We start from the raw sequence: 24,520 nt of genomic DNA, 5'->3' as shown, positions 1-24,520 counted from the left end.
GTTCATCCGCCTCCCACATGCTCTGCCAGCGAGACAGGAAAAGTTGCTGTGGGAAACGAAGGAACTCCTGGGCCGAGATAGGTCGGCGCCTTCTTTGACGCCTGTTTTGGCCAGTGAGTCTGCCTTTTCATTGCCGGGAATTCCACAATGAGAAGGGACCCAGATTAGCGAGATCCTATACGCCTTATCGAACATTGAGCCAAGCAGTTCCATGATTTTGATGGTTAAGAAGTCCTGACTCTTAACAGCCTTCGGAGATCTCAGAGCTTCAATAGCACTAAGGCCATCAGTGAAGATGAAGTACTGGTCCGAAGGTCTCGCTGCTATCATCGATAGTGCGTAAAATATTGCGGCTAGCTCTGCGGTGTAAACACTACATGGCTGCCTCAATTTGAAAAATGCTTCGGTGGACTCGCTAAAAACACCGAAGCCAGTGCCCTCCTCAGAGGATGATCCATCAGTGTAGTACTGGGTTATTTGGTCTAAATGAAAGTTTATGTTTTATTATGGCTAATTTATGTTATTCTACCGTTTTTACTATTTTTTATAATGTGTGTAGTTTTTTATGCTCTTATGCCTGTCTATTGTATCATCTTTATATTCTGCTTGATTTTTTTGTAATATTCTGTTTGTTATTTTATTTGCATTTGTTCCTTTTTGTGATCACTCGTATTTAATTTGTTGGCTATATGACATCTTGACCCCAAAATATGTGGCTGCGGCCTCGGATACCACGACATAGATCATCTTCTATAGTCTTGTGTGGAATACGAGGCTGCTTGACCCGCCTTGTTAGACGCAGTCCGTTGCCAGTCCGAAAGTTTCCAAATACTCCAATTCGGGACCTGTTGGGAGACTGCGACGAGGTCTACCTGAGAGTAATCTTTCTCTTTTGCCGTGCTAACGGATTATTAGTGTGATCCCCTTCCCCCTCTACTCCCACTGTTTGTCTGTCTTATACGTAAAACATGTATGAATGAAACTCGCTTGTATGAATGATGAATGAATGGAAGAATGAATTAATGAATGTATGAATAAGTACGATGCGTGAAGGGTTGGGTACCATATGGAAAAGTTGCACCGGCCGATGCTATGGACGGACAAAACAGTGACGGGATGAAGAAGGACACTAACGAGACTTCATGATCGTACACAATCAAGGTACCTTCGAAATGGAAACCGATCAAGACCCACGCTACCATCTGGACCACGAGCATGGAAACGCCTGACTTACCCCGGGATATGGTGCTCTCACACGATAAGACCCTCGCTAGGAACACGACTTTGGCTTTGGATGACGGAATATATGCAACGGAACAACCGAGCACACCCGGGATATGGTGCCCTGTCACAGCTCGGAGAAGGAAATGTCTCCCAGCAAAGATGAAAGGAGTATACTAATGTTAAGTTTATTGTAAGCAATACGGCCTGGCTGTCCTTTATGAATAAAAAAATGACATCTTGACTATGACGATGTCATGATTTAGTCGTACGATTACCCAAATTTTTGTGTGGCATTTGACGCATACATAATATTCATTGAAATATTTGGTTGTATGATGGTTATATTTAAAAAAGTTTGATCGTAAGACTAGACCCTGCGTTGCACTAGCCTAACAGTGGCCATTGCCGTTATCTAGCCTACCTCTTTGTTGGAAACTTCATAAGGCTCCCAACGCCCTATCAGTTAGGAGGCACGAAGAAGAACAGAAGAGATAAGAATGATCAGAAAAGGGCAGGACGAGCCTGCCTCGGGATCAGTTAGGGAACGATCGATTCATTCGAAAACTAATCACGAGCGGATAAACATCGGGAAGCTAATATAAGCGTGCGCGAACAGCGGACTAATTTTTTGGATTTCTTAATTGTATGTCAAGAGCTTAGTAATAAAGATAAAGCTCAGCTACACTGAAAAGGCAAAAGAAGCCGCTCGTTTTCTAACACCCTTATTGTTACAAAAATTTACATAATAATAACACAATTCTAAAATTTACTCAACACAAGCGGTGTTGACAATACGGCACTGGACCGTCATTATTAATTATAAATAAATAAATAAATAAATAAATAACACAATTCTTTATAAACGGCTTTCAGTAGCTGATTGAACATAAAGGATGCATTAATGACCATAAGCATCAGCATTGATGGTTCCTGGGCATCTTTTTCCGCGCTAACAATATCCCGTAGAATAATTATTGGTCAGATATATTTTGACTAAAAGACACTCTTCGCAGCTGAAAATTTTCTTTGGTTCATGGGGTTTTCTGGGTGAGCAGGAAATTCATTATCTCTTCTTGAGTATACATTCTCAAAAGTTTGCTTTACAAAAATTCAAATTTCAGGGAAATGGGCCTCATGAGTAAACTAAAATAAGTAATTATTGACCCAGAATTACCCAATACGAGAAATTTAACAATATTGATAACAAGTAAAATACCTTTTTAGCACATCTAACAGTGTTGGATCTCATTAGTAGTTTGTCAATAAAGCAAAAATGGTCCATCAAAAACCGTCTAGATAATTTTATAAGACAACTCACCGAGTGCTTTATTTTAATAAATTTGAGGTTACACATAAAAGCACTGTCCATAGTTAGGCGAAAAAAACGCATTGGCTTTCAAAACCCTTACCACAACTAACAAGCACCAAGCCACTCTTTAGCTCTTGTACTATTGATAAAACAATGGCACATTTGTACGGACTCTTATCTACAAGATTGCATCGTGTCTTGTAAAAACACTATCGCAAAGACAAGAGCTTGCTCATAGACCAACCAATTCCGAAGCAAAAAGTTATTCAAACACCTAAAACATTCCTGCAAGAGATCTGTTTTTTTTTGGTGCCACAAACTCACGGCACGGCACAGAAAAAGAAATCGAGAAAAAGTCAACGAGCGTAAATCTCTTCGTCGTAAATAAATAAGCATAAATTGAGTTACTGGCCAGAAAATTCCGACACTGATAAATTTCTACACTTCCGCGTTACACCGTGTGGCGCTCGAGCGTGGGATTTTTCTCCTTTTCGCTTTCGTGTTTTCTTTTTTGTTCCTATGACGCTCTTCCATTAGTTCCCAATGCTCCTTTTTGGGGGGGTTTGATCTGGCCTCCCCTCGAATTATCCTCAAGATGGGGGTGGGGGTAAAAGTCAACAAGAAGCAAGCTTCAGAAAGTACGCCAAAAGCAAACGAACAGTCACCGTTACGGTTGGTTGGATACATTCGTTCTAGGCGTCAAAGCGATAGATTCGTTGAAGGAGAACGCACAAAAAAGCGTTCGAAGCGTTCTGTCCCAAGCTAGCGAACAACAACAAAAATAACACACGTAGAATCTAGTCCCCCGTGGCTTCCACCAGATTTCACCTTTAGGACTGGCCTTCAAACACACCCATAACAGGAGGTTGTGTGCACTTCAGGTCCTTGAAAGCGACCTCCAAGGAGAGCAGACAAACAAATGTGTCCGTTCGGCCCAGCGTGGCGCCAGCAAAGCTTTGTTTGTGCCGTTGTGAGTGACCGTGGTGGTTTTCCTTACATGGTTACATATCTTCCTATCTATGGGCAGCAGCAAACGAACAAAAAGGCCATCCCAACCATTGACCATTTGCTTCCATTTTTTTCTCACACTTCCAGTTCACCCTGGATGCCGTTAGGGACGATTAAGGAAAAGGAAGGAAAATTTATTTGAATCTGATTGCGATAACCTTTCATCTTGTTTGTCTTTCGGTTGAGCTTATGGGTGAGAGAAAGAGAGGCAAATAACCATAAGGACTTGAAGGTGTTTCGCTCCTTCTCTTTGCGGCTATTAGATTGGAAGTTCGCAAGGCGAAGCTTTTTTTTTCGCCAGTACCATCGGTTTTCGTTCGATCCCGTGGGAAGTGATCATATGCTGAGTAAACGCTTTCGGTTGATAAAAGCAGAGTAAATGCTGATAACAAATAAGGTGAAGGGCACCATTGGAAAGACGTTCACACGTTCGGGAGAGTGTATTTGTTTGCAATGCGGACAAATTAATCGTACCGGTGTTTCCGATTCGTGGTCGAAAACATGAAATTAGTCTTGGATCCTAATAGTGATGGTGATGATAATGATTCACGTATGAATGCTGTTTTGCTTCTGCTTTAAAGGTTTTAAAACTACTTTAAAGGATTTTAAACAGCGTGACGCCTGAATGTTTGCAATAGATGTTTCTGGTTTGATTTATGATAATGTATTCACAACATTCAGCCTGATTTGCCTATCAAGAAGATTTCGTCAACAACTTCCGGGCCCGGTGTATGAGGCGACGATACACAGCAAAACCGAGGTTAAAATGCTATCTCAAACTAACTTGGACAAAATAAAAAAAAATTCTAAAATTCTACAGAAAAATACTATAAATACAAAAAAATCTCAATGCGGCACTGTACCGTCATAATTAATTATAAATAAATAAATAAAAACAAAAAAAATCTATTAAATTAACGGCATGATTAATCGAATTTACATAATCCAGATGATACGCTGTTCCAACAAGACGTTCCACACAGTTCAGGAACCAACCGAGGACCAAGAACACTTGCTTTTACTAAGTACATTTGCTTATTGGTACGGAGTTTGATTGCAGGTCTGCATCGATTAGCCATAAACTGTCAACAAGAAGTAGCTAGTCCTCCAGAGTTTAAAATAAATGGCTTATCGGCACGAAATATGACCCACGAATTAAAATAAATTTGACATACCTTAGATAAGACTACCAACTAATTCTGAAGTGTTTGTAGTAAGGAAACGACAAGCACATTCTTTACTTTTTTAATCAGATGTTGGTCAGCAGCCTAATAAATTGCGTAGAAAAACCCCATATAGTATCTATGCTTACAGAGTTCTTTTAAAGCAATGGAATAGCATAAGCTGCCATTTAAGTAGTGATTTCAATTTAAAGGCCGGTTTTTAATGCGTATGTACGTGAGGAAGCCGCCTGGTACATGGCAGTCGATCGACGCTGCAATCAAAGACACTTGGAGCTTACCCGTAGACAGTGTCTTCTGAAGGCGACGTTGGCTTTCAGAACGATGTGATATGAGTGAGATACTGTATTCGTTGGTATCGTAGTGATCTGTCTGTTAGTGAAGGGGGTTTATAGCTGTTATCAGTATTAGCTGTCTCCAAAAGACACCAGCGTGCCTTATACCGCGCGAACATCCACCTGTACCTTTTGTCACAGGTACTGCTCGGTCATGAATACCACCGTAACTACCTATGCCGCATGAGTTTCACGTCGTCCCCGCTGTGTCCCTGCTTCTCGGATGCGGTGAACACAGCGAAGCATGCAGTATACCAGGACCTGTCGTTTACGGCTATTTGGCGCCTGGTGCTAACCAGAGCTGGAATCGGAGACCTTCCAAGTGCTTAGAGCAACAGGCTCATCTCAACCATCAGTTGAGGTGTAGTAATGTGCTGGCCAAAGAAAAGCTGATACGCAATGTCTCTCCCGAAATGCCGCTCCTGGTGATTCTTGCCAGGCGTCTGATAGGCATGGAACGGATACTTTACGGAATACAGATAAGGAATAGCTTTAAAATAAATTACAGAATGCAAAGCTGCTCACACTGGTACACTCAACTATTCAAGGCTTAAATAACTATTTCAAGACGGCTAAACCCCAGAGTTGCGGCATAAAAGTAAAGGAGTAAACAAAACTTCTTCAATTTGTCTATTTAATGAGACTTTCAAGTTTTTATTCTAACGAAAGCTGTGCTTGCAATTAAAGCTTGCGCCAAAATTGTATTCCTTTCCCCCCTTCTAAAGACAGTTTCACCCCGTATCCGTAACATAATTCAAAATTATTTACATCAACCAGACTTTTACGATCGTTCACATGGCCGAAACCGAAACGGACACTTCATTACCATTTGCAAGCGCATGCAGACGGGTCAATTTCCACCAACTATATCTCGTCAATACACTGCACAGTGAACAGGACACTGCGATAACTCGTGGATAAACCCTTCAATTAATGCACACCGTGCTGCATAAGCGGCGAAACCAATTTCCGACCCCGGCCAACCATCCTGGCAAGGTTAACCGAGGCGAGGCAACTCACGCGAGTTCAGCCAGTTAGCAAGCAAGGGAAAACTTTTCCTTCCCAACCAATTAATTTTAAACATCGAACCCCGTCCGCCAGTGACGCCATCACCACCAACGTCAACTTTGTCCCTCTCTCTCACTCTCTCTCTCCTTTTTCCTTCTGTGTGCATTTGCAAGAGGAATTTCATTTGGGGCGAGCTTAAACTCGGAGATGAGCTTTTGCAGCACGTTTTAAATGTTGGTTTAGCAGAAACTTCACGAAACGCAGCAACTTTGTCCGGAGCGTTTTGAAGCAACTGATTTCGAATTGGAAAAGATTGCCAGTGTGCCAGCCTGTCGATGCGAGAAGTTGTTCTGTTTCAGTGGCTCCAGTACAGGGACGGGGCGGGAGGGCTACGAAACCTGGGAAAGGAAAGGCGGCGGAATAAAGCGTTTCCGATTTTCATTTGAAACGGTGCCCGAAGCAACTAACTTTCGACTCACCTCACGTATAATATTGCAGATTGTGAGCGTGTGTGTGTGTGTGTGTGTGTGTGTGTGTGTGTGTGTGTGTGTGTGTGTGAGTGAGTGAGTTTGGCCAAATGCAGCTGGGAGGAAAGTATCTTTTCCTAACCCTTGTCCGTTCCAAGGAACCAACGATATACCCAAAAAAAGAATAAAGTGCCAGCCAACGGGCGGTAGGGCGAGAAATCTTTGACTCAATATGCATCCTCCCCACACGGGGGTTGATGAGTGGCTGTGTGTTTGTGTGTACATATTTATGTTTTTTTCGGGGGGAGCAAGTAAAACCCCGGCTGCACATAGCTGCACGTAATTCCATTTTAATGAACTTTCCCCCCAATGCACAAGCTGCAAGATTTTGATGCCCGGAATGTGGAAACTGCATACTGCATGGATGCATTCCATATTTTACATTGCAATTGATGCGAGGCACATGCAGCTGACGCACGCACGCAACACGGGTTTGAAGGCATGATGACAGAGCGGACGATGCGATTAAGCCAGCCCTGCCCGGGAAGGTTGCTTTCTGAAGAAAGAATGCTTACATAATCGGGCCGTGTATGGCCGTGTGGTGTAGTGTCTTTTAGTTTTAGATATAAAGCGGGTATGGAAAACCGGAAGTAGTGTACGCATCCACCAATGCAGAGGGAAAAACATCAAAGACACAAGTGTAAGGAATGTGTTCCCATTGCTGAGTTGTGTTTTGTACATGTGCATACAATAACTTTAGTGATTGTTTGTGGGGAAAAATGTTGAAAATGTTTTAACAAATCTTTCTAAATCAATTGCAAGCCTGTAGCAAGAGTAAGTTCAGAGTATTGTGTTATTTTGTAAAACAATTTGTAGTTTGGAAATGATAAGAAAGGTTTCGTTTATTGCATATAATCTCTACATAATCTTAACTATCAAACATCCTTTGATTTACCTTAAACTACAGAACATAATAAAACATACTGCATAGCTGAGTAAATTTCATGGAAAACTAATTTGTTTTGTTTAACTTTTTTTCCTTTCTACCATACCAAACCCATGCCACATTGTAAGCAGTTTTAATTGCATGTGTCAATTGCATAAAGGCTAAAAATATAGCCATTATAACGACAGATGACAAACCAACCAAAGGTCAACATGTAGCGAGAAATCCGTAGGGTTAATAAAGAATCAATCAGCGATTAAAGCTTCGGTACCAAGAAGATCGAAGCGAGTACCAAAGCGTGGCCTAACAAGGTCATTAAAATGCATCGACTACCCTTGTCTGGAGAAAAGCGATGGGAGAAAGATCAGAAACGAATGAACGAATGCTGTATAAGGATGAGTTTTTAATAAAAATTCGTAGTTTATCGTGTCATAAGCACATTGTAGCGAAATGATTGGTCATAAAATGCATTTATATTGCATGGTACTAATTCGAACTACAATTCAATAAGCACGCAAAAGAAGAATAAATTAACCTCCAAATCAACCAACAATCATGTGCAATCATGATCATTTCTGCAGTCCATCAAGGTAAAGAATTACGAGGGCTGACAATAAAGTAAGGTCTCCAACGCTGCAACTTCGCCGGATCACGCGCTAGGCGAAAACTGGCAACACCGCCGTGTACCTTGGATCCACCACTACCACTTTGCTGCTGGGTGAGGCTTCCCCGACCCCTCAGTCTTGGCTGAGCAGTCGTCAACGATGGAGGTACCCTTCGCGTCAGCGTCCAAGTGCGAATTGCGTTCTGTAATACGTTTTTTGAGTGCGAAAAATGTGACACCTATTGAAAACTAGTTGAAGTTTATGGGGAAAAGTGTATGGACATAAAAAACGAGCGTAAGTGGAGCCGCGAGTTCAATTCCGGGCGTTCAATGTTCACGACGAGGAGAGCAGTGGCCGACCGTCGGTCTCGGATGCGATTGTTCAAGCAGTGGAGGCAGAAATGCTCAAAAACCACCGTGCGACAATTAGGGACTTGGAAGAGAAGCTTGGAGGAGTGTGTAGCAGCGAAACAATCCGTCATATCCTTGTGAACAACTTGCAGTATCACAAAGTTTCTGCCCGATGGGTGCCGAAACAGCTTTGAAAGTGACGCGGAGGTTCAGAAAGAGGTCAACACCTGGCTGCGCGAGGCGGACGGAGAGTGGGATTCTGCCGGCATAGACAAGTTCATCGTGCGGATGCACAAGTTGTTGGAAAAAATGGCGATTATGTAGAAAAGTAGCCAAGACCTTGGCCTTTCCAACGGTGTATCGCTTTTTGTAAATAAATGTCATTTTCTATGAAAAAAAAAATTGGAGACCTTACTTTATTGTCAGCCCTCGTACTCGATCAGAATTTCGGAAGAACAAAAATTGAGGTACATTATCCCCAGGATTGTGAGTGTATGGGAATCCACTTCTCTATTTAGTTTTTTTAGAGTTAATGGAGTTTTTCTCCATAAATCTGATGGCCCACAAAATTTACTTACAAAATGAAGATCAACCGTCCTCAACGTCACTCGCGAACAGTAAGTCGCCCTCAGTCACGCACAGTCTCGTTCGTGCAGCCGTTATCGTTATCGGACGATTGAGTTTCGGTCAATTTCTGAAGCTTGACTTACATTAATCCGATTATTATTATTTTGTTATTTGAATAATTAATTAATTTATTTATTTTGTCAACACCATGTGTGACGCCACTCAAAAGCCTGATCATTATTTGTTTACAGAAGGAGCATAAGTCAAAAAAAGCCAAACTTAAATTAGACCAAAAATATAGATCAATTGAACTTGCTGAAGAACGATTATTAGCGGAAAGAGGAAAAAAGGAAAAAAAATGAAAAAAAGGAAGGGAACGAATCAGTCGTGTACGAAAGGAAGAAAGGGTTAGGCGAATTTCAAATGCGTGATAGGGCGAATTAAAATGGCAAAGGGCACAAAGTAGAGGGTCATTTCGGCCATGCTGCAGTGCGTCTGGCAGGGATGCAAAAAGGAATGTGAACACGAAAGGAACGGGAAGCGAATTAGAAAAGGAACGAGGGCAAGAGCGTTGGAGCATCCATGCAGTTCAGATAATGGGAGTCAATGAAGGAAACTAGGTAGAAAGAGCACCGATCTTCCATAGTATCGAGACCAAGCAGAAGACGTCTGCACTCATAGAGAGGAGCTCCAAGTAGCTTGAGTGTAGTAAAGCTGGAAAAGAATCTATGCACTTGCTCAATGCGTCGGATATGCACTTTAGCAGTGGAGTAAGCAATAACCGAGCAATACTCCTACAGTGATCTGACGAATGAGCAGCGAAGTGCCCATAAACATAATGGGTCGAAAAAATCCCGAGTTACGTGTTTAATAAGGCCAAGAGACCTCCGTGCTCTACTGACCACAGAATTAAGTTATTAGGTGTGAACGATAAATAAGCCACAAATTGAGGGCAAGAACTTTACGATGGTGTTTGTCAACGCATAAAAAGAAGAGGTAGCAGACCGACGTCGAGTAGAGACATTCCGAGATGTACGAAACAATGAGTCCTTCGTAATATCCGATTTTGAAGCTAGTGCATTCGATATTTTATTTATTTATTTTTATTGTTTTAAATATGCGAATGTTAAATTAAGAGGACATATATAATAAAGTTTTTATTTATAAAAACAGCACAGTCAACACAGCCGAGTGAACAATTAGACGCATGACACGTATCCAGAGGAAGGAATGTTTTGATGATGAGTGCAGGAAAGCTGTATCCAAGAAGAACGCAGCGCGTACCCGCATGCTCCAGCCCGAGATCCGGCAGAACGTGGAACACTACAGATGACTGAGGAGGCAGCAGATCCGGCTCTTCCAGGACAAGAAGCGTAGCTTCGAAGAGTCGAACGATCAACTGATACAGCAGTTATACCAGTCGGGGGAAACTCGCAAGTTCTATAGGATATTGAATGCGGCACGGGGCGGTTTTACTCCCATGATCGCTATGTGCCGCAGGAAGGAGATATTCTATCGAACGAACGAGAGGTGATCAACAGGTGGAAGTGCTACTTCGACAGACGCCTTAACGGAGCAGATGCAGGAGGCACTGAACTAGGCGCAGGAAGCAGAGGAGTGCAGAGCTACGACAGCCTGCATGACGATGACGAGGTACTCCCGCCATCCCTGGACGAAGTCATCAGTGCCATCAACCAGCTGAAATGCAACAAATCTGCTGGCAGCGATGGGCCAGCTGGTGGCCGAACTGTTCAAGATCCGGAGAGGATTTCCGCCATCGGATCCCTAGGAAGCTGATACGGCTGCTAAAGGCCACTATGGACGGGTTGCAGTGCAAGGTTAGAGTTTCGAGCATGCTGTCGGAATCGTTCGAATCTCACCGAGGTCTGAGGCAAGGGGACGGACTCTCCTGTTTGTTGTTCAACATCGCTCTGGAGGGTGCGATGCGAAGCGTGGTTTCGACATCCCAGGGCATGATTTTCACCCGATCTATCAAATTCCTTGACTTCGCGGATGACATCGACATCATCGGACGTACAACTGTGACGGTATGCGAGGCGTACACCCGACTGAACCACGAGGCTAATAAATTGGATTGAGCATCAATGCGACGAAAACAAAATACCTGCTTATCGGAGACTCTGACCGTGATAGAGCCCGACTCGGAAGCAGAGTATTAGTTGATGGCGGCGATCTCGAGGTGGTAGAGGAGTTCTGCTACCTTGGTACGATCGTATCGTCGGACTTCGGACAACAACGTTAGCAGCGAAATCCGAAGGCGCATTGTTCAAGCGAATCGTGCTTACTACGGAATCTACAAATTCCTGCTATTCAGAAGACTTTAACAACACACGAAATGCACGATTTACCGCACCTTAATACATCCGGTAGTCCTCTACGGGTACGAGTCTTGGACTATCCTGACGGAGGACGCCAATGCACTCACCATTTTCGAACGGCGGGTGTTAAGGACTATCTTTGGTGGTGAGTGCGAGCAGGGAGGGTCGCGAAGGAGAATGAACTACGAGCTAGCTGAGCTGTTTGGCGGTGCTGATACCCTGACGGTAGTCAAAGCCGGAAGGATACGTTTGCTGGGGCACGTGATGAGGATGCCGGACTCATGCCCCACCAAGAATGTGCTCTTCAGCGACCCGTTCGGCACGAGACGTAGAGGAGCACAGCGAGATCGAATGTGGCCTCAAAAAGCTACCACTATAGCCACGCGTATTATTGTTATACCAGTACCATGGTCAATAATGGTTATGCCACATAATGATGTATGCAAAAGATTATATATTTGAAATAACTAAATCTAACCTTTTTTTATTTGAACATGCAACTTGAGGCAAATATTTTTCCAAAGCTAATTTAATGACCCACTCCAACTCCAATAAACTCTTTGCAGTAATGGAGAAGACCGATTGTAGAGATGGTAGCAGCGTCACTACACGATAGGATCGGACTTTGATTCCCATCCGGAACGTTACGGTCGAAAACTAAGTCAAGGGAACCCAGTAACCGACAGAAGACCGAAGCAAATGTCGCATGCACCAACGGCCCCTTGATCGTTGTGATTCGTTTTTATCGTGGAAACTTCAGGAATAAACCTTTTACAAGCTGTATGCAAATTTGTTACGAAAAAGCCTACAAATCAAGATAAAATGACTATTTATCACTTCCTACTTCAAGACACATGTTTCAAGCAAAAACAGAAAACAGATAATTGAAAACCAAATTACAGGTCTATTAAAAAAAATGCTTTTTTTGGTTCCAAAAAAAAAAAATATCCCGAAAAAATACATAACTCCACAAAAGCATCTCGGAAGGTCGGCAAGAAACCGAACGGGAAGCATCGTCGAAACGACCCCATCAAAGTGCCATCTGAAAGAAAATCAATTAATTATTCGACAGCATTTGAGCCAGTGCCAAATGTCACCGGAAATGGGATTGCCCGGACGAACTCGCGCAACTTATACTTTCTTTTCCTTTTTTTTTCATTTGCTGTAATCTTCTATCCCAAAGAATATCCTTTTGACCCTTGGAAAATAAATAAATGGGTTAGCAAATGGGTGGACCTGGTGGCCCCGGTGGGACAACTCATGTAATGATTTTATTTGCCGTACCAACGTATTCGCACTGACTTTAGATCCTCGACAGGGGTGGTGGTACTGCTGGGTTAGAGTTTATACAAAAACCACTCTTAAGCGCGCGCACACACACACACACACACACACACACACACACACACGTAGACACGGCCTCACAGTCATCCGCTCGGCATCATAAAGGAAGCAATTTAAAACTAACCATCAAAAGGAATCCGGCCATCAACATTAAAACATAGTTCCGGTTTTTTCACTGAACCCGGCCACAAAGTGTGGAGCAAAGTGTGTGGAGTGATACGAATGTTCTTGGCTCTTGTCACTCCCTCATACCCCCCCCCCTCCCCCCCCCCCCCCCTTTTTGTGTGGCGGGAGAAAAGAAGGAAAACTTTTTCACATACCCACACTCGCGGACACAAGAGGGCGCGCAATAAAAACAGTTGAAAACGAAGACAAAGAAGGAATGCGAAGAAATCCTACCGGCGAAAGGACAACGTGGCGTTCGTTGTGGAGGCTGGTGTAGTGGACCCACCCCATCGGGCTTCGACTGAATGGAGACGTCGCCCGGTTTGGATCAAACAAAGGCATGAATAGAAGCATGGAAATGCATTAGTTGGGAAAGTTTTGCGCCACCAGTCCACCTTTCCACGATGCAGCCTTTTGCTCGCGGTGGAGTCGAATCCCAAAGGCAAAGGTATATCCTTCTGTGTGCTGTTGCGCCACGGGTAGGTATTCTCCCTCTCCACAAACGGTGTGTGATTGCATTGTGTAGGTCCGAGTTTCTTTGCACGCTTTTTCCTCCACCTTTTTATGCGCTACCGTCCGGCACCTGTGCATCTTCTTGCAATGGTCCGTGTCCGTGTCGGCATTTATTTTGGACATTCGTGGGAAAAATCGTCACATGTAAGGAGGGGAAACGGAATTGGGAAAGTGAGGAGGGAATTGTTAGGGATCTCGGTATGAAATACGCAAATACTTACCTGTGTTGAGAATGCTTTTGATATGGCGAATGGTTGAAAATGGCCCAAATGCTGCTGCCGCCACGTAGTGTTTGAGTAGGGAAAATGGAAAACTTTTGCCTAGGAGTGCATGTTTCTCGTTTGATTGCATCATTCGGTGTCTCGCTCGCTCGCCACCGCTCCACCATTGACCTCATGTCGGTAGTTTTTCTTTACGCGGTTTCCTCGCTATTTCCTACACCTGCTTCCGTGATGTAAATTTAAACGCGAAACTTTCTCGGCGAGTCACCTAGCGTTTTTGTTGTTGTTGTTCTTTCAGTCGATTCCACTCCCTTTATGGTTGATTCTAGTCGATTCAGGTGACATTGGTATAGTTTGTAAACATAATGTATTCTTTCTTCTACCGGTTGGTTTCTTTTTTCTCGCTCTTGGAATGTAAGACATCTAAAACCGCATTAATTTTACCACAATAAACGTGTGGATTTAGGATACATTGAAAGTCTATTTTACACGCGCTTCTAGACTATGCCAAAAATTAGAGGAAAGAAATTTGATTGAAATTATGGTTACGAACCGGAGTGCGCGACGTAGCGATGATGATGACAGGACAAGAACGGAGTAGACGAGTGGGGATGTTAAGGGAAGCAAAAAAAAAAAGGCAATTGAGCGGTCGTGAGACGAGCTTCTACGAGACGAGCTTCTACTGAGACGATCTCGTATCTGGATTTAAAATCGGGCAGGTCAGAAAAATGATCACTGGAGTATCTTCGGAAAATAAACCTGATGAAGCACCTTCTGAACCTGCTTGACACGATCGATGCGAAACTTTGTTTTGGGAAACCTAACAACTGAACAGTTAACCAGTCTCGACATAACCAACCTTGTTGTTAAAATTGCTGACAGGGTTTCATAATAGACTTTAAACTTTTCCTCTACTGCACACCAGGAGACAGAGGTATAACCCGCGTCAAAGAGGCTGGTCTGGTGATGGCGATGCTGTCCGTTTATCTTCATAGCTATTGGTGTAGTGTACAGAGGTGGTGCAACGGGTTCGCCGAAGCATGCACTATGGACCAGCTTAAATAAATCAAACCAGGAGTCATGGACTACAGCTATCAGTGAGTTGTCACATTCTTGTTGACATAAAAAGAGGCTTTAAATATTTAAAGCAGGATTTCACCTCGAATGGCATAATAAACCAATAACTAACCACGTTGTCGAATACGGGGCACGCGACATGCTTAGTAATAATCACAAACAGCGTTTAATTCACGACATACGTCAAAAAGGATAACAGGAGCGATCCTCTACGTCGAACATCGATCTTGCCTGGCGCGATCCCGACTGGACATGCAGGCTAAGGCCAGTTAGAAGCGCTTATTGGGTTCCATTTTCACATAGTATGATCGACCGGCAAGGTAAGAGCACATCCAGCTCAGCAGGTGACCAAGCGCCTGGAGTATGGCGAGCAGCAAAGGGGAGTGTGGGAAAGCTTCAAAAGGCAGCTTTGATGATCGTGTACACCGCGTTGGGATCTGGCATGGATTGTTTTGTGGCAGAGGCGTGTTGTGTGTTGGTTGATCGCTTAGGGACGAATCCGTGCTGCCAAGCGTTGATGTAGCTCGATGCAGAAAAAGAAAAAGTTCGCACACCAGAAGCTCATAAACTTTAGCGCATGCACAAAGCGAAGTACTGTCGTGGTAATTTAGTGAAAAATCGAGGATAGGATAGGCGCAACGGATGGTCAATCCTCACTACGGGGTAACGATTCGGATGGGATGTGAACCCTAGTCCTGCCGTGTGAAGACCGGCTCTTCTGTCGTCTGTATCATCGGGGTTAAACAAAATAATATTTGTTGTTAATTAACTGTCCGATTGTTTGGTAAAAAAAAAACTATGATTGATGCATACAAAAGGCGCTCACGAAACGTGGACTAGGATATATCAAAATTTATACATGGACTTTAAACATTTCATTTAGTGTATCTGAAATTCCCTTAGAGCTGTTCGATAATGTTTCCTGCGGCCTTAAACACCTAGACGACGCAAAAAGGATCACGGAAGCAAGTAGAGCTGGTACATTTATTTCTCTAATCACCACAGCCAACAAACAGCCATTGAGCAGTCAAGCGTCATGATACCAACGACCGGAGGTTCTTTAGCCGCTTTAAAATCTTATGAAGAAGTTTGCATATTAGCTAATAATGGACATTGAATTAACCGTTTAAATGCAAATTGTTACATATCAAAGAGTAAAGAGATGCCTTTTCGGGGAGGCAAACATCCAACGGAGAAATTTGTTATTAGTTCGCGATCAGCTTTGTTATAACAGTACTTAAATAAGAATAATTTTTCAAAAGTACTTTTGTGAAATTAAAAATAAGTAGAAGCTGTTAGACTTCAATTAATCTGAATATTATATGTTTGTTTGTAGGCATAGTTGTTTATCTCGAGTTCTATTGTTGGATGTAGTTCATTTCTAAGAAATAAAGCTCGTGTCATTTGCCTTAGTTTGCAAGAAAGTGCAACTTAGTGGAACAAAAACTAAACTCATTTACAAAATTGCGAGCCTCACTCCATTTCCCACCCAGTTTTCTCATCTTTCTCTGTCTAAATGAACAAACCTTTCAAAACAACCACCCAACATAATGTACCGTCCCATTGAGGTGGAAGTGAACTTGTAATTAATTTACCTCGCAAATCAATCTTTTCTAAACTCTTGCGCCGTGGTGCGCCGTACTGCAAAAGCACACAGCACATCCTTTAATGCAGAGAACCAGGCGGTAACAGTTTTGCTAAACATTCAACCGGCCATTGAACTGGGCCTGTCGGGGTGGAATGGACCCCTGTCGCCAGCCAAAGGTGGGGTGGGGAACTTCGATCAAACCGAACCCATAATCGGCGGTGTACGCAAAACGAGCAGCAGCGGCAGCATTCGCTCCCAATTTTCACTCAATTTAACGCTCTGAATGGAAAATAAATTCGCGCTTCTTGCGGCCCATTAATTTCGAACAGTGATAGTACAAATTTCATTACATCCGCTCTAGTTGTCTGCGCCACCACCTGTCCCAGAAAAACGGGTGTCCTGAGTGCGTGTGTGTGTGTGTGAATGTGTGTCTTGCGGCGCAAAGCTTCCGATGACCGTTGAACAGTACTTCAGATGAACGTGCGTATGTAAGGACTTTGGTTGCCGGATGTGAATTAAAAGGGACAGTTTTAATTAAACGCCACTGACCACCGCGATGAAATGTGTGACTCTTTGTGCGTTGGTGTTGGTGGTATGTGTGTGCTTGTGTATTTGTTTGTTTGGTAACGATGAATGAGTACAGTCAATGTGCAACAAATTCGCTAACGGGAGCTTTTATTTCTGTGCTTTATAAACGTGCGCCAAAGGAAAACGGTGGCTTGCTGACAGGATAAACCACGGGCACGATGCGATTAATGGTTGTTCGGAGGATTGGTTTATTGGTTTGCATTGTTACCTAAGGGATTGATCGATTACTGGCTGTGGTGGGGTTGACTATTAGAAGTCCTGTTCCTACTGTACGGTAACAATATTTAATAATTAATATTCGATAACATTTCCACGAATTTCCACATCACAGGGGACTAAGGTACAGTTCATATTGCATTTGTAACAACTTTTTTTTCCATTGGGAAGCAAAATTGACAACAAGACTTGTGAAGTGGACAATCAACATCAATTGCTTTATAATTGCATACATTTGGGCGTATGATATTTTTTTCAGCTTGAGTACTTAAGATGTTAAATAAAGGATAAAAAATTCAATTTCATAACAATGATTACGCTAATCAATCAGGTTTTGTGATACACAGTTAGGGTTACAGATAAATTTGTTGAAAAAAAAAAGTGTTTTTGTAACTATGTGGCATTCGAATTTCACCTGGATCGTTCCCACATGGCGAGGACTGACTATTAAACTACATGATATGATGAAGTATCTAACTACATAACCATCAGATGGCCGCTATGATCTCTGAGGTTGTTTGGACAAGAGACAAGAGAAGAAGATTTTTACAAATATATTTCATTCATTCATTAGTATCGTTGTTGATACTATTACTCCGGGCGGACTGAAAACATTGTCCTTTAGACCGAAAGCAAACCACTAAGCTAATTCAGGACAAGGTAAAACTCAAGAGATTGAAAAAGAATTACTGAGCAGGGGAAAAACGCAACGGAAAAAGTTACATTAACAAAAGGAAAATAATAGAAGCGATTTACCAGGCATTGAAGGTTGATAATAATATATCAGTTCCTGCTTGAAGGATGAATAACGGAAACGGAAAGATCACAAGGGCATGGAAAGTAGATGGGTCAGCAACGTCAGCAGAGCTAGTAAACTGGTGAAAATAAGCAAGGAGTGGATCATCGATACCGTAGCGCTTATGGCGGGTAGTGAAATGGGAATTTCGAATAACCAAGCAGCAAACTAGCTGTGGAAGTTACTTGAGCCCCACGCTTGAACTCAAATTTCAAATTTCAAATTTTTTTCAAAGGCCTCAAATGTTTTGGGACCCTCTCAATTCGAACTACTATGGTGACACCAGACGGATTCCAAGTAACACTGGCATATTCCAAGATAGGACTTCTAGGCAAGACGGATCAGACTTCAGGTAGGTGATTCGTTTGATCAAGGTCAAGTGTCCTACCTGGCGAGTTTTAAATGTTCAGAGATTGATAGTTAAAAATCATCTTTGTATCATTCGATCGAACATCAAACACGGAAATCACGAATAGACGTGTTACGTGTAAGCGTTGAGACGACCATGAGAAGGAAATAGCACAATACATTTAGGAATAAATATGGTAAGGAAGTTCGCTGAACACTAAGAGGAGAGAAAATTTGTGTTGCATTGGAAGTATAGTCAAATGAGCGAAAAATTGGAAGGAATATTTCGAGGTCATCGGCAAAACTAAGCTGATGAAAATTATCTGGATGAATCAGGAAAAAACGTCGTTAATAAAACACAATGAATTATCGGATCATCAGGATGTCCGCTTGGATAATTAAGAAAATCCATCTGATGGAAAACTGCCTGGCAGACTGTGTAAGTAGCATCCGTTTGATTGTCTGAGACCAAAAGATCAGTTCAAAACAAAATTTGAGATATTTCTCATGGTAGATCGCCCACACAATCTATTAAGTATTGAGAAGTGTTTGGCCAGAATTTGTTTAGCAAAAAATTAAGATCGCAAAATACCAGCTCCGAAAAGCATAGCACAAATACATAAAGGAAAATAAACCAAATTAATCAATAGTAGTTCTTGTTTGCTTGTTGACGTTCACCAAACTTGCGAATGAGGGAACGTTCCGATTGGAATTTTATACCAATTCTCATACAAGAGAAATCAACGCCACCATAATAAAAACAATGAATTTCCTTCCATTTATTAATATAGCTTACACTCGAACTTATCGTTAATAATACACTATGTTAAGGAAGAAAAGAGCAAAGTATTAGTATCGTTTTGTCCCGCTAGGATCTCTTAAGATCCTCATGAATAGAAGGTCAAATCGGTGGAAGTTAGCTCCTTCCACTTGTTACATGTTTTGCAATATCCATAAATAAAAATAATGAATATCAAAATTAACTTGGCTATGGTTTTAATCATGAATAATCATTATTGAATTATCTGAAATACCTTAACTCTATGACTGTTTAACAAAAATACCACTAAATATGCTAGCATTTCCGATTTCGCTTCCAAGTACCAAGAACAAACAAATAGTTTGAACCGAAATGGAAGTTATAAGTAATTTTCGTTTGCCGTTTTCAGTTTCACTAATAGCAAAAATGTGTAATGACAATGGTGCTTTACGCTGAAAAGCGAAAGCTTCTTGAGAACTTCATGAAGTGCGTGAGGCAACTGTCCGTGTTTAAATATTGTATTACATACCTTTAGGCGCATTCTACGGAACGGAAAGCAGTACAGAGAATTTAAATTAAATCCATTCACATATTAATTGTAAAAGTGTGCTATAACTTCCACAAAGGCTAGTGAACTACTGAATAAACCAATACACTCCTGAGCTAAGGTTTAAATTTTGACTTGAAGTAATAAATTCTAAATAACCAAAGTAAGAGACAACTACAGTCAAACAGTCCATGCCGAACTAAAGACAAACAGATTTTTCCACGCTATACAATACACTTACCACATGATTGCTTGCAAAAGATCTCTTGATATGTGCTTTGTTTCCACAAATTGCATATTAAATTTTCATTTCCAAATCAAAAACTTTTAACTAAACAATGGTTTATGGACTTTGAGGATAAGATGTTCGGGCCCGTCGCCCCCACGCTGAACTCTTGCGCTGTCCTTTCATTTAAAATCATGTCAAACATAGAAAGTGATGATGTAAATGTTCCATAAATTGTTTTCACACTACACTCACCCACGCTGTCACCCGTGCAAACCCTCAGCCCAGGTGGGAGAAAGTGTGATTCCAGAGTGTTGTAACCTGTCACGGAAACCATCCTAAGGTACTTGGATAAACTTCCACCTCTCCGACGGTCTTGGCCAGCGAGCGTCCGATTGGAATAATAAAATTCGATTTGCATAAATTAGAATAGTTTCGTGACAGTTCGCACGTAACGTTTAGCACCAAGTACGCTGTGTTTGCGCTCGGTTGCGCTACCGGCTTGTGTAAATGGCCAGTGTTGTGACAAGGCCAGGATAGTGTACCGAGGTGTAGTGAAAGTTGAATTGACGAAACCCGTTTCGGTGCGACCGCAAAAGCCAAGAATTTGTTATGTGGGAAATTTTGTGGCAGCTCACGGTTTTTGGTGCAGCGATTTCGGGAACCGGTCAGATATTCGGTGGTCGTTCCGATTGTACTGTGACGCTCGGTAGCAAATGACCGTGACAGGAAGTGAAAACCATTTCCCCCCCATAAACGGTGGCGCATCTCGCAAGTGCCTCGAGTTGGAGATCAGCTTGGGACGAGAGCATTAGAACGGCAGCAATCTCGTGCACCTTGGTGGTGGTGATGGGCTAGGTGTTTCCTAATTTTCTTATCGTTGTGTGAGGAGAGTGTTGCGAACGGGGCTATATTGGGACGGAAATTTACATGTGTGAGGTTATGCAAATAGTGCAGGCCGAGTTAGCAAGGGTAGTTTACCTTGTACGGCATGTGGCCACCGTTCGAATGGACCGGCCAGCACACGGGTTTGTCTTTTGCAAAGCAACTTTGAACGCGCAGCAATCCCGAAAAGCATCTGACCCGACTAGTTTGGAAGGTGTCCAATAAAAGTCAGTCATCCGTACGATTGGATGACAGTTGGTACCGCACCAGGAAAGTTGAAGTCTGTCGAACCGGCAAGGTTCAACGAGTCTTCTCGTACTCGTATTTTCAATTTGTAGTGAAATACCGCTCCGTCTGCGTGGTGTGGATTGTTGAGTAGAAAGAAATTAATAGAACTCTCTATTTCCATTCCGTACCGATAAATGAAGTACTTTTGCGAGTTAATTAATGTTCAACTATCGTGTGTATTCGGCTCTTCGCCCCAGAGGAGATTTGTGTGATTGTCTGCCCTCAAAATAATCGTCTATTTGTTCAGCTTTCCTATGCAAATATAGTAAACAACTACTTGCGTGCTGGAATTGTATTTCTTGCCCGATGAACATTGAGCTCGTAAATAAACTTTTCGCTTTTCATATTTTTCCATCCAGCTGGAACATATTTCCCTCTTGACAGTCTCTTTTAGTGTGGCAATAAAGCTTAAAGTAAGGTTATAATAAGGAAAAAGCAATAATTTAGATCACTTGAGATCTGTTTCCTAAATGTATGCAATTCGATGTACAAAAAGGTAACCATATCTTGTTTTAGGGTCTTTCTTAACAGCTTATTTACAGTTTACTACCAAGCATGTCAAGAGGACTATCTATTTCTCTCACACATACCCACAAACACACACACACTCCTCCGTATTCTAAATATCTCATAAAACACGTACATTTTGTTATGCTGCCTGATAATCGGCTGTGGGACCTTGCAAACGGTAACACTTACGCGAGAAGTCTAGACACAATCCCGTAAGGACTTGAGCCCGGTGCAATCACATCGTACCGGCGCTCTACTTGCGGGCGTGTGTGTGTGTTTGTGTGCGGTCAAATGCCATAAATCGAAAACAATGCGCCTTCGCAGGATGCAACATTCTCTCCCGGCTTTACTCCCTCGAGTGTACGTAAATCAAGTGTCCGGGACACTGTTGATAAGATAACCGGGTCGAGCATCGGGGAACGCTCCTCCACCGGCCCAACACTGAAAACAGAAAATCTCATTCTCACACGCCATAGCGTACGTTCGTTCTTCACTTGCAATATGGCAGTAAGGACATCTTCGCTGATGTGTGGCCACCAGACGAACTATTGTGTGCCTGGTGTGCTAGCCAAAGGCCAACAGTGGGCCGGTACTCTCGTTAGCAAAGTTGGAAACCATCATCAGTACATCATTAACGGCGATAGTAATGATGATTGTTGTAGCGGATGAAAGCGCCAATGCAAAAAGAACCCAGCCCCAGCTCAGCAGTAGAGCGGAAATCAGAAGCCACCAAACCGGAAGCCGAACGGGTAACGATCGGAACAAGGCCTCTCGGCTGGGGTTGGATGCAAAAGCGAATAAGATGACGATGCATCCTTCCCGATGGTCGATGGTCACCGGGAGATAATAATTAATTATGAAAATCTCGCCTAGCCAGCGTTATAATACGATCACCGGCGATGAAGTGTCCCTTGTTGTAGTTACTTCTTGCACTTCTAGGAGGAAATAACCATTTTAGAGTTCGGGGGGAAAGGCGCCTTATGAAGCTGATCTCTTGTGTTGTGGGGAAAACCTTGCATTCAGTGGGGATTATTTGATGGAGTAGATGAGTGTATGTTGCTGATGATGTTGTATGTTGCTACGAGTCCTTTCACAAGATGGTTGAGATACATTAATACATGTTACGAGCTGCAGCCTTTTGCCATGTGCTGTGTCCATGTCACATTACTTCTTGTAAAGATGGCTAATAACATAGGCACAACATCCAGGGAGGGGCTTTCAGTGAGCTTTTATTACACCGCCAAGCATTGTGACTTGCAACGTGTTGTAATATTTTCTACATACATAGATGAGTTTCTACTAACCTTCCTTAATATTAAAAGCAAACAATCCTCCATTTCAAGCCGTGCGGAACAATCTCACTTCCGTCAGCTTCACTCTCGTCTATTTTCTAAGCGGAAGTAAGGCAAATGTGTCACTGCAAATCGAAACAATATTTGAACACGTTTGTCAGCAAACACTTTCGTCAGCAACTGTTTCTTCCTTTCAATGCTTTCCAAAAATCTCGTTCACCGCCAATGTCATAAATTGAATTGTTTAATGCTCATGCTTTCTCTTCGATCGCCAGGAAGCGGAAACAATCGTAAGTGAGTTACAGTGAAACAATCACACTTCACATTCGTGTTCGCCGTTTGTATTGCGATGTAACGAAAAGGTAAACAATAGGCGATGGCTTACGTCAATCGCACGGAACCGCTTCCATTGAGCCGCTTGTCTTTGTACACGGCCAAAGGCGGAAGGATTTGTCTTTGACTTCCGGGATTCTGCTAAGTGGGGAGTGCCTTTCTGATGCACTGGGAAGTATTTTGGGAAAGGATTGAATCATCAAAATAAACAGCACTTTTACGCCGAATGAGGTCGTTCCCGGTTTGACACCCGGTTGATGGATAATTGGATGGGCAAATGATGGAAAACGTGTGCCTATTTTTGTGTTGCTAGACAGCTCTTAGTGGAGAAGGCTTAAAAATATGTTTTAATAAGCTGCTATTTTATTAGAAACTTTAAGAAAGAAATAAATTGTGTTATAATTGGTGTTAAAAATATGCAAATAATCCAATCAGTAATTATTCAACAGAAATACAAAAACATGCTAAACAAATGCTTTTAAAACAGTCTTTAAATGTTAGACGGATTTTTATTTAGATAAGTCAGGAACAGTCCTAAAGGTATACAATAACAGTTTTTTTCAAAATAATTTCAAACAATAGTAATCGTGAAGTTAGTATATTTTTTTATATTGTTTTGTGGTGCCAAGAGTTATAAGTCAGCATCTAAAATGTAGTTCGACGGCTAATGATCGCTTATAGAGTTGAAAGATGCTTGGATGATCCGGTCGCCTGTTTATTTCGGCTTGAAAATAGTATAAGATCATCACTAGAAACAGGATATTGCGTGTCGATGACAGAACTACACTCAAAGAAATAGTTAAACTCCACAGAGAATAAGTCTCTCCACGTAAGTGAATTGCATTTTTTTTTGCTAAATAAAATAAATCAATCAATAAAGCAATAGAATATACCACACTGCTAATATCTGCGCAACTAAAATGCGAAAATAAACTTTCTTTTATACGGTCGTGCCGTATCATGCACTTAATAACTTCAAGCACTTTCTAGAAATTATTGCGTCCAATAAAACACATTTGATGTTTGATATCAACTACGCAACACTGTCAAACATTTCAATCCGCGGTTTTGAAAGTAGCACCACACGATCAACTGCCGAAAGAAGCTCGATGTCAATGCACGCTAATGGCCTGGTGTCGAAGATGAATTTTCCCAATTTACACCCGTCCACCACACCATTCCCTTCCCTCTTTCTCGCTCCCTTTCACCCTCTACTGCAATTCAAACTCGATCAACGCCGTCACGAGGATGGATAGAATTCACCCATCGGCACTTTGCGGCAATGAAACTTCCGTACGCGCCAAAATCGCGTCCTTCTCTTCGCGGCTCACATCACGCATTCGGCGAGTTTTGACGATGATGCATGAGTGCCAATTTGTGGTGGCACGAAGAGGTCGAAGGTACACAAGGGACACACACCGCGGAAGGTTTGTCGCCGAAAAACGGAAAAAGCCACTCAAATTATGACAGTAATTAATCTTGCC

General features: G+C 42.3%; 2 protein-coding genes across 2 annotated transcripts in view; one reads left to right on the top strand and one right to left on the bottom strand.

Annotated features, from left to right (window-relative positions):
* The window catches only part of LOC126565323 (ras-related protein Rab-9B), a 186,638-nt gene extending 174,049 nt beyond the window's left edge, over nt 1-12,589 (bottom strand). The window contains exon 1 of the mRNA XM_050222495.1: nt 12,576-12,589. The gene's annotated coding sequence lies outside the window, so the exon portion shown is untranslated. The remainder of the gene's footprint in view (nt 1-12,575) is intronic.
* Nucleotides 1-24,520, top strand: part of LOC126564281 (actin-binding protein WASF2) — a 501,777-nt gene that overhangs the window by 29,560 nt on the left and 447,697 nt on the right. The gene's annotated exons all lie outside the window — the stretch shown is intronic.

The sequence above is a fragment of the Anopheles maculipalpis genome, chromosome 3RL (assembly GCF_943734695.1).
Source record: "Anopheles maculipalpis chromosome 3RL, idAnoMacuDA_375_x, whole genome shotgun sequence".
Classification (NCBI taxonomy): Eukaryota; Metazoa; Arthropoda; class Insecta; order Diptera; family Culicidae; genus Anopheles; species Anopheles maculipalpis.
This window is presented reverse-complemented; position numbering and strand designations above follow the sequence as displayed.